This window comes from Helicoverpa zea, chromosome 2 (genome assembly GCF_022581195.2).
Source record: "Helicoverpa zea isolate HzStark_Cry1AcR chromosome 2, ilHelZeax1.1, whole genome shotgun sequence".
Classification (NCBI taxonomy): Eukaryota; Metazoa; Arthropoda; class Insecta; order Lepidoptera; family Noctuidae; genus Helicoverpa; species Helicoverpa zea.
Window position 1 is genome coordinate 5,634,148 of NC_061453.1, and position 16,748 is coordinate 5,650,895.

The 16,748-nt window shown below is 37.1% G+C and overlaps 1 protein-coding gene across 1 annotated transcript in view; it reads left to right on the forward strand.

Annotated features, from left to right (window-relative positions):
- The first annotated feature begins 7,138 nt into the window (after positions 1–7,138).
- LOC124643769 (nose resistant to fluoxetine protein 6-like) overlaps positions 7,139–16,748 on the forward strand; it is a 66,224-nt gene continuing 56,614 nt past the window's right edge. The window contains exon 1 of the mRNA XM_047182852.1: positions 7,139–7,313. The gene's annotated coding sequence lies outside the window, so the exon portion shown is untranslated. The remainder of the gene's footprint in view (positions 7,314–16,748) is intronic.

The following is a 16,748-nucleotide window of genomic DNA, read 5'->3' on the forward strand; positions in this document are numbered from 1 at the left end:
AAAATTGCCAGTGGTAATGAAGGTTCGTCATCTAATTGTGCAAGAGCGGTGGTAAGTTCCTTTCTAATCGGAGCAGCGAACAACGTGGCCGGTGGCCTCACACCACATGGCCTTAATGTTTGGGTTCAAAGTCCTGAGGCAACACGTGACTGGCAGTGCGAAAATAAACAACTTAACAAACAAATACAGCGAAACAAGCTATTTTAACTGAACAAAAATCAGTTAGCTTAAAAGCAGGTATTTTGTTTTTTTTGGCAAACTTAGTTAATAAATGAATTCTAGGGTTCTAGTTTCAATGAGGCAGAGCGGGGACAGGCTTCTAAACAATTCGTTCTCTTCCGCCGATGTCGTTTCCTTTGATGCGGACTGGAGAAGAGATATGGATTTCAAGCCATGTGTTTGGTGAATCTCGGCAGAGCTCGTCTCCGCTTTGCTCCGCTCCGCCTCAATGGAACTGTATTTCCTTATCATTCTATGCTCTTAGGATCGTTTGGTCGGCAGCACAGAACCGTCACTTGGGTGTGAACAGTTCCTGTACTTCGTTATTTCTGAAATACATAGATGTCGCTATCTATTCAGTTCTTTGAAAGAAATCGTGATGCCGCTGCTGGTACCAGAAAGATTGGATTGCTGAAAGGTTCAGCAACTCTTGGCGCGTTCGGTTAGTGGATGGGTGACCGTCTGCCGCAAACAGTTTCTCTGTGTATCTGAAAGTACGTACTTAACACAGTAAGTCCCGCCTGTCATTTACCTTCATTCATCGTGGTCGTGGCCCAGGTAGTATCTGCCGGCTTGACGAGGTCGTTTAGATAGGCAGATGCTCCACGTAAAACTCTGGTAGGTACTTACTCAGCTGCATTTAGTAAGATTGGACACCGAATCTATTGTACGTATATGGTAAATAATTAAAAAGTCGTCGTCACAGCTTTGGGTTGATTAAATAAATTAACTTCTTGAAGCTTTTTACAGAACTGGTCGTAAATATAAACTAACCGTCTATTAACTACTTCACATCGTTTTGCTCCTGTTACAGAATTCAACATTTATTTATTAAAAACTAGCTGATCCCGCGAACTTCGTATCGTTCCAACCTTCCCTGGCGTTCTAACCTTCTACAAACATTTTAAAACCAAAATCAGCTCAATTGGCCCAGCCGTTCTCAAGTTTTAATCAGACTAACGAACAACAATTCATTTTTATTTATATAGAAGATTTGATGTTTTAGGTCAATATTCAATAGTCAATATAGTTTGCACTATAAAGTCAAACTCAAACCTCAGTTTGTATAAATACAAACACGGAAGAGAAAAAAAAGTTGCGACATTACGAATCCAGTCATCAAAATGTAGCCAGTTGCAGAAATTGTCGTAAAAATTGCCACAAACTATGCCGAACACAAAATTGTGCATTGTAATCCTAGATAACAAGCGACTTTATATTTTCACTTTAAATTGCTAAATGTTATAACAACTGCAATCACACCATAAAATCCAAACATTATCAAAAAGTTGGCTCAAAGTGACTAGTTGAAACCGATTAGCTTAAAAAAAGCCAGTGACCCATCTTGTTAAAAATTGCTACGAAGCAAATACCACACCATGCTAAATCCTAAATCACATAAATACAGGTTGATAAAGATTAAATAATTATAATGATGTAATAGCTTTACTGCAAATTAATTAATTACCCAATTTATATAAAAAAAAAATACTTCCCTCATGTACTAGGTTCGCATGAGCCGCAAGGTGCTTACATTGCGTTCGCTGCTCCATTGGCCGAGTGCACCGCCTTCCGTGTCTCGCCACGCAATCATTGCATAATTGGATTCGCTAACCATCACACATTTACACGCATTAAACATTCATTGCAGGCTAGTTAGAGCTAATCTACGAATGCACCCTTATCTACTAACCAGTGTACAACAGTTTCAGCGAGTTTGACTTCATAACCGGACAACTATAAGTCCCAAGCTAAACGAGTTTTGCGGGAACTACGGGTGAACCATCCCGAGGTCGGGGATTGTGCAAATATTTAAATGGTTTTCCTGCTACAGCTGAAATAGTTGGGACATTGTATAAGACCTACTTACTCATCCCGAAGTTCTCTTATTGCATTACTTTAGTATGTAGGTAGTTTTGGCAAACCACATTGCTGAGAGTTCATTCAACTACACTTGTCCCTCGTGATTTTAAAATGTCAGATAAATGTAAGTCAAGTAACTTATATAATCTTAACAAGTGCGTAGGATTGGGTAAGTTGCTAGGGCACTTGCTAAGTAACTCCTATCTACCTAAATTGCATTGCTATCAAAACTGCTAACTAAATCAAAAACTAAGTAGATAAACAAATAAGCGTTGAAAATAAGACAGCATAAAACTGCATTTTTATTCTGTAAGTAGGCAAGCATTCGTTTTTTAAAGAATAATTAATTCACGCTAAGAGACGGCTCTTTAGCTTACCGTATTTAAGCTGCGCGTTTCAACGTTGCCGGTAAACCGCCTAAGTACTCATTTAAATAATAAAAGAATATTTATATTCCGAGCTTATTATGAATGGCTCAATAAAAACTGTCTTCTAGTATAAACAAAGTAGATGTCTCGCCATTATTGTACTTTTAATAACTGTGCCTAATCTTCTATGAAGAGCAATTGGCGTTAGAAAGCATTTCGTGCCCACTTATTAGATGGACTACCTACAGTAACATTGGTTTGTTCGTCAAGCAGAAGATACCTGGTAGTCGTAGGTTTGTTGGAGTAGTAAGATTTTCGTTGATCTGTCACAGAAAAAAGGTACTTGGTAATTTACACATTTATGACTGATTAGTTAAAACTTAACACGGCCCGCAGGAGTGTATTTGTTGAAGTAACGTATTGCGTAACTTTTCCATCTGTTAAACCACTCCAACAGGTTTTATTGCAACTACTACGTAGACAAGTGAAATGTTGATCGTAAACGTGGGGCACAACATCCGTGCATCGTGCCACTACAACCGACAACCGATTGTTCAGACAACGACTCGTTAGCCTGCCTGTCCACCGGAGCAGAGCTAGACTGCGGAGTGGAGAAACTGAGAAATATTAACCAATAGAATTGCACAAAATCTCCGCTCCTCAATCCTATTGGTTAATATTTCTCAGTTTCTCCACCTCGCAGCCTAGCTCCGCTCCGGTGGACAGGCAGCTTTAGTCGTTTGTTCCTGCCGTTAGCTATGACTGCTCATAATTCGCAACTAGAGAAGTTCCTACCAACAACGCTTTGAGAACTACTTTCATCCCCTCGCATCGGTTCGCATTTACGAATAAGAGACGAGATCACGAACAGGGTTAAGAGCTTTCCGAATAAAATTCTGCGCTGTTCAACTTGGAATTGCACGTGGTAGGTATCTAGTGTCTGTTCGTTGGTACCTATTCTCTTTTCGTTCTATATCGTTTTGTTTTCATGCATCCTGAATAAAAATAGATTTGGACCAGTCTTTGTGGAACCTAATAACACACGACGCTGAAAGTCGGTGATATTTTATGTAGGTTAGTTCCTTTTTGCAATGAAATTGTGGACGGCACTGATGGGGTCATTAGTTGGTATTCAATTTATCATTATCACAAGCACATAACGACACTTCATTTCCCACGGCAGAAAATTGTGAATATAGGTAGCCACCGCACACGATGGAGCAAGACTTAAGTAGGTAGGAAGGATAGAGCTAATGCTGAGAAAACCACGGTGATTGATGGACAATAATTAAAAGATGTATAAATTAAAGTACCTATGTGAATTGTTATTGAAATCTGTAGACAAGTTGAATTATGTTCACTGTGTTGTTCACATAACAATAATCGTTTCATGAGCATAGGTTCTGAGCTAATGATTTCTATTCTACTTTCCTACATCCAATTATCGTATCAAACATCACAAACAGGGCCACATTTCACCTCAAATGGTGTTATCATAACATAATGAAGATGGAAACCAATTAGTTAAGATGTTAGTGACAATTAACACAATTACACTATGTCATGTGAAACCTACCTGCTGAGTATCCCGCAAATAAATTCTAATCATGGTTGAGTAAGTACCTACCAATGCAGTGTAGATAACGAAGGGTGGAATACTTCGTAATACTCGCATTAAGAAGTTTCATTAGCTAAGGTAAATAATAATTGGCTTACAACTCCAACAAACAAGTCCGCAAGATTCCGGTTGAATGCTAAATGAGGACGGATTCCCGGGAAATGGATGGCCATATTACAGTTTCACGGAATTAATAATTTCGATATCAGCCGGTAGTTACTCACATACTTGCTACCTATCTTTCTGAGCTTTTCAGAAAATAATACCTATAAAGTAGGGTAATGTAGGATAAGCTCTCAGCCGTAGAAAAGATTGAAAAAATAAATTAATAAGACAGTGTGTGTAGGTATATTCACAAGCTTTTATGGATACGAAGTTTTTATTTTTTCACAGTCCTGAATTTGTCAAATCAGATTAAATGCCCCGTCATTTTATAGGTTTAATTATTTGAATGTGGTTCGTGGCTGTAGTAGTGTATTGAGATTTTTTATAATTCGGCTTGTATATATGACGATCTGAGAATAGAAATTAATTTATAATAGACTTATGACATTTGTATTGACTCATTATGAGATATCTTTTAATACACTTAGTAACATTTTGACTTTGATACCTAAATAAATAAACGCCTACTCCATACATTCGGCGCTCTGTTAGCAATAACATTCATAATTAAACATTCTCCTTGTGGTAAAGTGATTCAATGTTTAATCATCCTCTTTGATCTGCGAAATATACTGAGATTCCGCGATCTCGAATACTAAATATAGGTACGAATTTTATTTAAATAAAGTATTAAAAATAGTTCGTTTAATCATCATCATCATCATCATCATCATGATGATGATGATGATGATTAAATCATCATCATCATGATGATGATGATGATGATGATGATGATGATTAAAAATAGTTCGTTTAGGACTCACCTACATTAATAATTAATTAAGAATTTTTGTCGTACTTATTTTTATAAATTAGCAAAGTTTTAATTAAGATTCTTTACCTAGTTTTCTTTAAATTTATGTACTTGGTTACAAAAATATCCTAATGTAAATGTGGCACAACAAACAGTTTGACAGGCCAATATATTAAGTTGATTACTGCAAATAAATTATTGTCGGGAATTTCATTTCATTAGAACATAATTGAGCTTCATGTTTCACACGCGATTAATTTAATATAACGTTGATTTACATGTCTTCATTACAACATATTTGTTTGATGAGTTTACGGTTATTCTGAATTATTTATTTAGACCTTAATACTTATACTGAGTAAGTATGATCTTGGATTCGATTCCCAGGGTACATTATTTTAACCCGTTGTATGTCGGAGCGCAGATATACGCGAGACGCAATTGATTTTCTCTTGTTTTATAATTAGCGACATACAAGCAGTTAACACGTTACTATTTCATTCATACCTTTTATTTGTAAAAAAATTGCCTTCTTTTCATAATGAATTTACCGTATAATTGCACTCATTGATAACATGGGATAGAAGCAATACTTGTCGCAAAACGACTTTGGAAAACAACACGCTATTATTTTTATATTGTTGGAAAATTCTTGGGAAACTACAATATAAGACATTAAATCTAACCACGTTCCGGAAGCAAGCGAGCCTTTGAGTAGTGGATTAGCTTATCTCCTCGGGAAAAGGTAACACCTGAGGATACTCTGTAATGTGGCATGAAGCCGTATGCATGTAGCTTTTTCTTATTATACTTTGTTTTTATACTAAGAAGGCATGTGGATTTAGTTCTTTATCCTGATTTCAGATGTCTTAAAATTCATACTAATTAATACATAGGTATAGCCTATTTATCCTCATCGTCCTGTCCTTATCAAAATTTTAGGAGTTTTTTTTGGAGTTGATCTAGTATGGCGTCCACTCCTTTACTTAGTTATCTATCTTCCGATCGCTGAATAAATAGGCTAACGAAGAAACTCACATTTACATTAATAATAAAGTTGGATATCACACTGTGTATCGGTTTATGTATAGCTGCGCCTATTATAGTATTTAGAAATAGAGGGAACAGCTTATTGCCTATAAATATCTCGCTACACGCAAACAAAGCACCAACACTACGCTATAAATCACCTGGAAAACATAGAGATAGAATTGAATATTAAAAGCACATTCCGAATATCCGGAATAAAGACGAATCCATTGAATATTCTCTTGCGACTCGGCTGTTCACAACCGCAAACATTCCGGCACCAGCTAGGGTTTCCACATGATATCGATTCAAGAACCAGTAGAATTCAAATCCTTTTGATTGCGTAATCAAAACTGTTATCGAGGTAACCTACTTGTGTATACGATATTTCGAAAATAAGAGCTGTTGCCGACAAAGAAATGACATCAGTGAAGGGTTGATATTTATGCGATGGGCGGCACCGACGCGGACGGCGGTATGCTCTGCGTAATATACGAGTAGTAATGTGACTTTCCTCTCCGGCGGTGAATACTAAGGGAGAGTAATTTGTCAGGACCCTAAATATTAGGCGCTCGCGTCATCATCACGGTTCTTTGTTATTCCAGCCTCGTTCGCTTACACTTAATGAAACTTCCAGCGTCCAATTAATTTTATTGTAAACTAGCTTCTGCCAGCGGTTTCACCCGCATCCCGTGGGAACTACTTCCCGTACCGGGATAAAATGTAGCCTATAGCCTTCCTCGATAAATGGGCTATCTAACACTGAAAGAAATTTTCAAATCGGACCAGTAGTTCCTGAGATTAGCGCGTTCAAACAAACAAACAAACAAACTCTTCAGCTTTATAATATTAGTATAGATAGAGGGTATTTCGACGACATTATTAATTCAGAGCACAATTATTTAGGTATTCAGACTTGATAAAACTTAAAACCTAGTCGGACACATGAAGCGTAGTTTTTTGGATGAGCCAAGATGGGCATCTATTTACGCATAAAGTTGAACGTTGACATAATAGGTGGCAAATGTTAAGGCAATCCGTAGTAAGTGATATTAATTTGATGTAACACACTTTCATACCGGTCGGCGGGTGTTGGTCGGCGGCGCAGTGTCCGCACGACCGTCGACTCCTGCGCAGCACGCGCTCTGCCTCTTGCTCACCGCTGAGCAACCATCGCGGTTCACTTCGCATCGGTTCACTTCAAACATCGACAAACTAACTCACACAGTGAAAATAACAAAGTGATCATTTAATTACTGGTAAATATTTTACGGGATATAAAACCACCAAAGTTGAGGTTCGTATGTTTTATTTTATTGGGAAAAGTGGAATAATTTAATAACTTTATCCCTACTAGTTACTAGCAGGTTTATGTCGGTTACCGGGTACGTAAAACGAAATGTCAACCTATCATTAAAGTGAAAAGTAGAGCGGGTTGTATAATGCTTTAGTCCTGTTTTACAAGGGCCGAGTCTAGGCGACAATACCCACTATAGTTCGGCCATTCAGAGAATGCGTTCCTGACACGTCGCGATTGAACTGACGACGTAACTTTGCAATGGCGTTGCAGTTACGATAAAAATATTTTTGCTGGTTGTTTACCGTTTTAACAATTGAGGAGCATTAAAACAACATTATTATATCAATAATCAATGAATGTTATTACGTCGTCAGTTCAATCGCGACGTGTCAGGAACGCATTCTCTGAATGGCCGAACTTATAATGTATCACTTACCTACAGTTTGAAAAAGGGTATAGTATTTTACTACAAAAAATCTTTTTCGTGTAGACGGCATAGGGGAAAGTTTGAGGCAGCTGCTCTTTACAAGTAAATAATAAATATGACATACAAAGCTTATTGTTTGCATATCAAGGAAAATCTTCAAACAACAATTCTGTTTGAGGATCTGAGATGTAATCAAATAAAGATGTGCAACGTGCTCTTAGCTAAGTGAAATGTACTAAGAGTCTTGCTTAACTAGTAACTTAATAGTGTTTTGTAGTTAAAAGTCGTTAATTTTACTGCTATTTTTATTTTTAAATTGACGTTACAAAATTTACTGCTACTGAATACCTAATTGAGCGAACAGATTTATCTAATAGCTAACATCTTATACTAAAGCGTCTCAACGTTAATTCATTACTCAACGATAGATACTTTCAATTTCCATCGAATAGAAATCAGAAAGAAAAACAATAAGAGAATTTAATTATCGGCGTTTGATAATGGGTCGCTCCACTTAGCTAACGAAGTAGGCATCTATTAACTAAATAAAAGCTTAGTGCCCATTGTTTGTCAAACCATTTCTCAATTCCAATTTATCAGTGATTCCTCTTAATTCAGTGAAATATTACAGCTGAAGTGAAACCAATAAGTACCGAAAGTTTCGCAAACAATATATTATTGTTAATGGTAAACATTACATTTTATATTACACCCGAAGGTTACGCTGTACTAACATTATTATAAGCTTTGATTTTATTATGATGCCTCGTCTAGGGATTATTGAGGCAGGTATGTTATATTCCATGTTCCCAGAGTACTACATAAAATAAATAAACTTTATGGCTCAGAAAGTCAGTTATGCCTCAAAGACAAATAAAACCGCAAGGGTGGAACCGTCATTCGGAAATAACATGAAACCATGTTCCATCAACCCTCCACGACTTCCGTAAACAGCTGTCACATTAAACTAAGATTTAACCGAAACTGCTTAAAAGTTTCGTAACCATCAAATGCTTATCCATATTACATTCGAATTATTTCGGCATTCGATTCATTATAATGCACACGTTGTTAAAAAGTAGGCAGTGTTTATCATAACCGACTTAATGATCGCCGCGGAATTCAGGCAATATTATTGCATCGACCACTTGCGTAAAGTGGAACAAAAAGAACCAGTCCTAAGTTACCGCTCCATTTCATACGATACGCACTCACGATGAAAGTGGAAACATATCGAACATTTCCCGCGCTGTATTCGATAGCCTCATATCCTTCGCAATATCGGATGCGTCGTGCCGGGGCGGTGCAAGCCGCGGCCTCTTGCAAATATCACCGTTTCAACTACCTATAAAGTTCGGAGCGCAGGAGTCATTTCCATGAGTAAATAAGAAATCGCCGCCGCGGGCTCGACTATGAACTTTCACCGTTTGTTAGATTTGCTCCTCCGACAAAGATGTCACGTTGCGTCATAGCATTTATGTCACTAACAAGGCGTGTGCGCACTTTTATATAAGTGTATAACATATTCCACGGCTACAGTATGACCACTGGCGTTAGTAAAAGCTCCTTGCTGGTACTTAATTGTGCAATTCAAGTTTCCTTTGACCGTATTTAGACGGAGGGAATCGGTTTTTGTGAGCGATTGACCCCATTCGAGGCGATCGTCCCGAGCCCCAGCAACGAATCACGACCATTATGCTGCGATCGGCGACTGATCGCAACTTAACACACTATTCAGCAACTCCGCCCATAGAAAACGATGATTCTAGTCAGTTGTAAAGTTTTATGTAGAACTTTCTCAATATTGTATATAACAGAACTTATAAATAAGCCTGTGTATGTATCTCAGTTACGAACTCGTCGAATAGAAAGATAGTGATCGAATTAGACTGACCGAAGCACGGGCCTCACAATCAGAATGGGGCTATGTAAAAATTTATTATTTTCAGGTATGGTACTAGAAGTAGTACCTACCTACTCAAATAAATGTAATAAAGTTAACGTGTTTCGATGTATAACGAGGCTGAGGTTTTTTCATTGTCGTTATCATAAAAAAGTGAATTCGTCGTCACAAACCACGTTCGTCGTCACAGAGACATCACGATTTCACGTGCAAATGTCTTTTTACTTTTCATTATGGGCGATAATAAATTCACACTTACCTGGGGAAATCCGTACATCTACCCTTTTTTATCTGTGGACTGGCAAAATTCGAGCTTAGCCCGTGCAATATTTAGCAGAGTCGTTTACCCTTTGCAACATGGAGAACTCGAAGGTATATATTCTGTGTTTTTTCCCGCAGTGTCTCTATTTTTCTTCGTTTCTATTCAGAATTCAGGACAGGTTCTCGTAAAAATACAACGCTATTGATATACTGGTTTCCGCTGTTCATAAAACGGTGGACAGCTAGAAACGAATGGTTTATTCAAATTCTATCGAACTGTGACTGTATTTATTGCCGATATTGAATTGAAGTTCAGGAACCTAAAAAAGATTTGCCTGTATTTCCTTAAAAGGTTGAATATTTTTTAAATAGGAGCTAAGCAAAATATCCTTTTAAATACAACATTTTTTTTTGTCCGGAGCTATGACAGCTACAAACAGACACAAGCATACACCGCAAACTTAAAACTGGCTTTTTTATTCTGACAGCGAAAAATTGAAAATCCTCATCAGTTTAATTAAAGACTACCTAATCTGAAAAGATTACCTGAAAGATAAATTAAAAGTTCGCGTTCTGGATTAAAAGATTCAACCCGTATCCAAAAGAAATTAGTCGTTTCAGAGTTGGGATCCCTTCTTACAGGTCGCTTTAAGTATTTATAAAAGCTTTCTGAAGCCTCTGTAATGTTGTTGAATGTCAATAAATAATTAATTAATTGATATGAATATCCAAGAGATTGGGCTTTAATAATTCCAGGCAAATAATTTATTTATTGAGTAGGTACACTGTTCGCTTTACGAGTAAATCAAAATAAAGATAAGCTGTTTGTCATCGTATTAAGTGTGCCTTTTTATTTCATATTCTTTTATTCAATTAAGAAAAGAATATTTATCCGTGCTGCTTAGATGCTGTTTCCTTTTGAAGATCTAGAAATTTTCTTTAAAAAAAAATCATTCGCTCATTTATTTCCAAAAACTCTCATACAAATTTTCCTCATTTGTCGAACAATTGTGGCTTAACAACGATGTAATTTTACACTTAGTTTTAATCAGGTGATTTTTTTCTGACGTAAGAGAGTAACAACCGCGCAACTAGGTTAATGATCACCCCTCGTTCACACCATACGTACGTATCGTAATAATATTATGTAGCCTGTATAAGCGAGACCACACAGCGTTGTAAAGCACGTTTGCCGCTTTTTTTTTATTCCGCAGACGATTGTCACGTGTTTACATTACATTCGTTTTTTAAATACATTCGTCGTTATCTATGATCTAAATTAGTTTTTAAATGTAGAAGCCATGGTTTAGAATCGTGCCAGTATTTTAATAACAATCTAAAAGTATGTATATTATGGCATCTGTAGATCATCATGATTGTTTTGTGTAGTACATAGATGTTTAATTAATTTCCCGACTGAGCCTTTGCAGTAATCGATCCGTCCGCGATTCGATTAACTCTAACTCAAGCTAATAGATGTAAAACATAGCTGTATGCGATAGCTACGTTGCAAATTGGAACAAGAAGTGCTATTTAGTGCGTGGCTGTTCCTTAATGTAAGTTAATGATGAAGTTCTTGGTCAGAAAAAATCTAGATGTGTCATACCTAGGTCCAGACAGAGTTAAAATTGAAACTACTTCGATAAAACGGACCCCAATCTGATACTCTATTCTCTAACAATTTCCTTTCTAGTCCCACTTATAAAAGTTTCAAGCGGATCCCTTTTTGTTATTTCTTTGTTGAAAAACTATAGCGTTTTCGTCCGTTCGTACAATAAACAGCTTTTCTGTTCACAATAGGTAAGTAAGTATATAAAAACTGGAAGAACGATACATTTACAGAGATATATGTGTGTGTCCAAATTGTATAAGGACACGGACATATTTCCTTCCTGAGATGATCCTTTCAGAAATAAAACGAGTCCCTTTACGGACCTTAAACGAATATCGTCTTGGATGGTCATTTTTTTTCTTGTAAGGTATCAAGTAAATTAATATAGAAGTATAATTTTTACTGGTTTACTTGTGGTTTGCGTGAATTCCAAAACATTATCCCTATTTACTCTTAAATATATTATGATTCATTCAGGTCTATTCATTATGTTTACAATAAAATACTGATTTATCCATTCACGCTATTACTAAGTATCGACTGAATATAACTACCAATATTATATCTATTATGAAATTCACGTGAATTATCGTTATATAAATTGGTATACATCTACATAATATGTACGATGTACCTACTGTTATAATTAATTACATACATAATGAAGCCGGTTCGTTTGCACCAAGAATAGGCGATGGATTTTAGATCGGAAACTATACATTGGATTTTAATGATAAACCTTGCTGACAGAGTTACTAATGGTGTTGTAGGCTCATAATCCAGGTATTACGACGGTATAGAAAGAATAATGAGAAAACCCGGGCGATGATTAAAATACTTTTTCATGAAGATAAATGAAACTGAAAATAAAAATTAAAAGAGCTAGCTGTGCGAGTCTTACTTATGTTAGAATCATTTATTAATGTTACACATATAATTTATAGGAAACGATATAATCTTCATATACATTTATAGGTACCTATTGAAAAAATACTACAAACTTTTACGTGTGAAAGACATATTGTCTTGTGTATCATAAATATTAAATATACTTAATGTATTTTTACTGTTAAAATAAAAACGAAATAAACACACGACTTACTTATGATGTATTTTTATAGGTATTAAATTGAATGATTCTTTCAAGCTAGCTTTACTATTTCTGTAGGTAAGTTAATAGAAAAGAGTAAAATCCAGGCGGATCTGTTGCCGACGTAAGAAATCACAATGCAACAGTCTGCGGTTGAAACAACAAACAGGTTTTGTCTCTTGACAATTTGCTTGCTGCTCACTTTCATACTTGAGCACGTAGAATTCTCGTTGAAGATCATAATATTAAAACGAAATAGGTACGTGTGTGTTTGCCTGTTTGTTATAAATAAATCAGCCTAAGTAAAGTATTTTCACAAAAATGTTCAATACCTATCAGTTTCTTAGAGCCAATCGTTAGTTAGATAAGTCTCACATGACCTTGTGGAAACGAAAATGTGCCATCGACGTTGTCATAGAAAGCGGACAAATATTACAAAACGGACAGTGACGACAGCACTTCTTGCAGCTCTACTAATTCCGCTCAGATTACTAAGTGCCAAACTAATTAACTATTTATACAGAAACTTATATTTGGACGCAAATATTTTGTAACGTTTCAAAATATTTTGTGTTGTTACGTTGGCTTATTGCGAATGTTTCTCGTATATTGTGTGGAAGTATTTAGAATGTCGCCTACTACAAATTCTGGTTGTCTGCCTATACGGCAGTACCTGAGGGATCTAAAGTTATGAGGGCTTTCGTGTTAGGGTGACAGGTTAGACAGGTTGCCAAGGCATGCCCCAGTGTACATTTCTAAAATTAGTAAGTAGAGTGTCTAGATATTTATGTCTCATTATGAATGTATGCCGAAGCTATGCAGGGAAAATGAATATGTGCCTGAAAAATATATTATCATATTAAGTCTTAAAGTTGAGTTTTATCATACAGAAGATTTAAAGTAATAACGGACGTTACTAAATTAAATAAATACCTACTTATATATTAAACATCATCAGTGGCCAGAGGGCTTACATCACACACCACACGCAAAGATGGTCGAAATAAATCCCTGAACTTGACAAAGCGAAAACTGTACAAGAAATTATCCGTTGAGCGACGGCCGGCTTATTAGGGATCGCGGCGAACAAATGTTTGTACTTATACTTCACATACTTATATTTTTTATTCAGTGCGACCGTATTTCAAGCGCCAACGGGATAATAAGGGTACCTTTGTAAACTCTGGAAATAAACAAATATGCTCCGTTGGAAATATAAAGTTGATAGAAAAGAAAAACATTATGAAAGCCCTGTAATTATTTGTTATGTCGTGTGCAAGAATTGTTGCTGCTTTCACGGAATGAGTAAAAATAATATTTTTAGATGTGTAGCGTGCATTGAAAAGATGAATTTTATTATAACAAAAAAAAATATAAGGCTTTACAGGATTCAAACACAAAATGATAAAAGCATATTCTAACCTACTTTATGTCTATTTTCATACAAAAACTTTTCACCGACTAACGAATTGAATATTCATAAATACGATATAATCGTACCGTTAATGCCAAGATTAAACGCCAAAAGCAACCCTACAATTTTGTTTCAGGAACCTTCATGAAACATTCATTTATCTGGCTAAGTCGAGTTTAAACCCGTCTGGGTTCCGTAGATTAACACTGGTTTAATATCCTTAATTATGACAAACATATTATTATTCAACTTGTGTTAGATTCTTAATTTATTAATTATTGATTATACAATGTTAGTATGTAAGAAATGATTTATTGTTCTACATTTATACAATTAATATCTCAATTGACTAATTGTGATCGGCTGATTGGTTGTCTCTGGTTGTTTGACGTGATAAGTTCGTGGAGGGGATAGCCGTCAAACAGTCAGAGCCAACAGGCGGTCGGCAGTCTTTCTTTGGCTGTACTAGTGATAAGACTAATAACGATTGTAATTGTGATTGATTGTGAGGTTATCAAAGTAAAATTGTTTTCGAATAAACACCGTGGAAGTTTTATTCCGTCACCGTCTGATATATTATTACATCTCAGAAGCGGGATTGTAAGCTGAATTTAGTTCGGCTTATTGGATTAACGCCCCAGGTATCTAAGGTTGGCTGTCCCAGTGTAAAAATACAGGTGAGTGGTACTAAAATTTGGTTATAATCGACTGACACGTGCTCAAAAAGCATACCCATAATGGAACAATGCAACATATAACACCTTAAGTACGTGATTTTTGTGCTACCCGCATTATATAAAGCTTAACTAAGTATCTTATTGCTTACCCGTTGAACATAATTCTATCTTGTAGTATGTCTGATGTTTTACTTTACCGTTATTGAAATAATGGGTACTGGGTAAATTTTAACCACCTTTCTATGAAGTACATATTAATTACCTAGTGTCTGCTTTATGTGAAACGCAATTATTTACACCTGTCACCATTTTTTTTTTCTGCTCTTGTTATTCGTCTTCCATCTTTTCAAAGCTTTGGTTGCAATCTCTTATGTTAATCCTAATACAGTAAGTTATTATTTTGACGTGTACTGTTGGAAGATTTTCTGTGCAGGAACATGGATCAAAACCCTAGTTCTCGAATGAGACATACGCCGCCAGTCACGCGGCGTTCGCGCAGCAAAACACGCGACTCTCGCGGTCGGCCTAGGCGGCGCAGTACGCGCTCGCGTAGTCGTCATGGCCATTCAAATAGCCAGCACCGCGGCTCGCGCATCCCCGATGGCAGAGACGGGTGCCGACACAGTCGACAATCTCAACCTCGGCGTCGGGACAGCAGCCGATCCCGAAGCAGGCGCCGCTCGCGATCGCGTGGGCGTGATCGATGTCACGCTCGAAATGGGCAGAGCTGTCGTGCAAGCACCTGCGTCTCCCGTCGTGACTGCACCACGAGCTGCCGGTCCCGGTGCCCTGTCGAGCGACGTCCAGCGGAGTTACCACTCGAAGGCAGTCAACATATGGACACCGGCAAGTCGGACCGACAGTTGGCAACACCCTTCAAGGAAGCAGTAAGTGAATCACAAGTTGTATCTAATAATGTAGTTTCCCAGTTAGTAGAAGCTCTTCAAAGTATGAGTAGGAGTTCAGTTAATGATAAACTATCTATACATAATACAATACCAGAGTTTGACCCAGCCCGGAAAGAACAGACCATAATAATGTGGTTACATAAAGTTAACGAGTGTGCAGTTATTTATAACTGGACAGATAAACAGACTATCCATTTTGCACTACCCAAATTGAAAGGTCTGGCTCAAAAATGGTATGAAGGGCTCAGTACGGTACTGTTTACTTGGCATGAGTGGCAGGAAAAGCTGAAATTGGCTTTTCCATGTAGCGAAAATTATGGTCAGTTACTTACGACAATGTTAGCAAAACGCGCTAGGTACAACGATTCCCTAGAAGAATACTTCTACGAAAAGATATCCTTGCTAAATAGATGTGGTATAGAAGGTAAAAAGGCAGTGGAATGTATTATATTCGGTATTGAGGATCGCAGTTTAAGGTTAGGTGCAGAGGCAGCAAGGTTTGAGTCACCGGATCAGCTGCTTCCGTACTTAAAGAATGTTCGAATTAGTGTACCATATGATCGTAGGAAGGGTAGAAACGATATTAAAGATTTTAATAACACCGTAAAAGACGGAACCAAAGATCGTAACAGTATTATTAAATGCTATAATTGCCACCAAGAAGGGCACTTTAGGTCTCAATGTACTAAACCGGTTCTTCGGTGTGATAAGTGTTCTCGTTACGGTCATACTGCAGATAAATGTAGGACTGTAACGAATGCGACTCTCGGTTCTGGTGAGGGCCTTAACTCCAAACCTGTAATGGCCGTTAGTTCTGAAGGCACGTGCTCCTCCAAATATTACAAGCAGGCCTTCTTAAACGACAAGCCAATCCAATGTTTCATTGATTTCGGTAGCATAGCAACAATGATTAGTAGTTCCGCGGCTATCAGTTTGTCATTAAATTGGACTTCAGAAAATGGCTTACCTGTTTTGCGGGGCTTTGGCAATAGTGTTGTCGCACCGTTAGGAATAGTGGAAGTTAATTTGACAATAGATTCGGTTAGCGCTTCGGTACAGGTTCTGGTAGTAGTGGACGACGTTATGAGAGTTCCTCTCATTGTAGGGCAATCGTTCACCGAACAGTCTCATATAATGGTC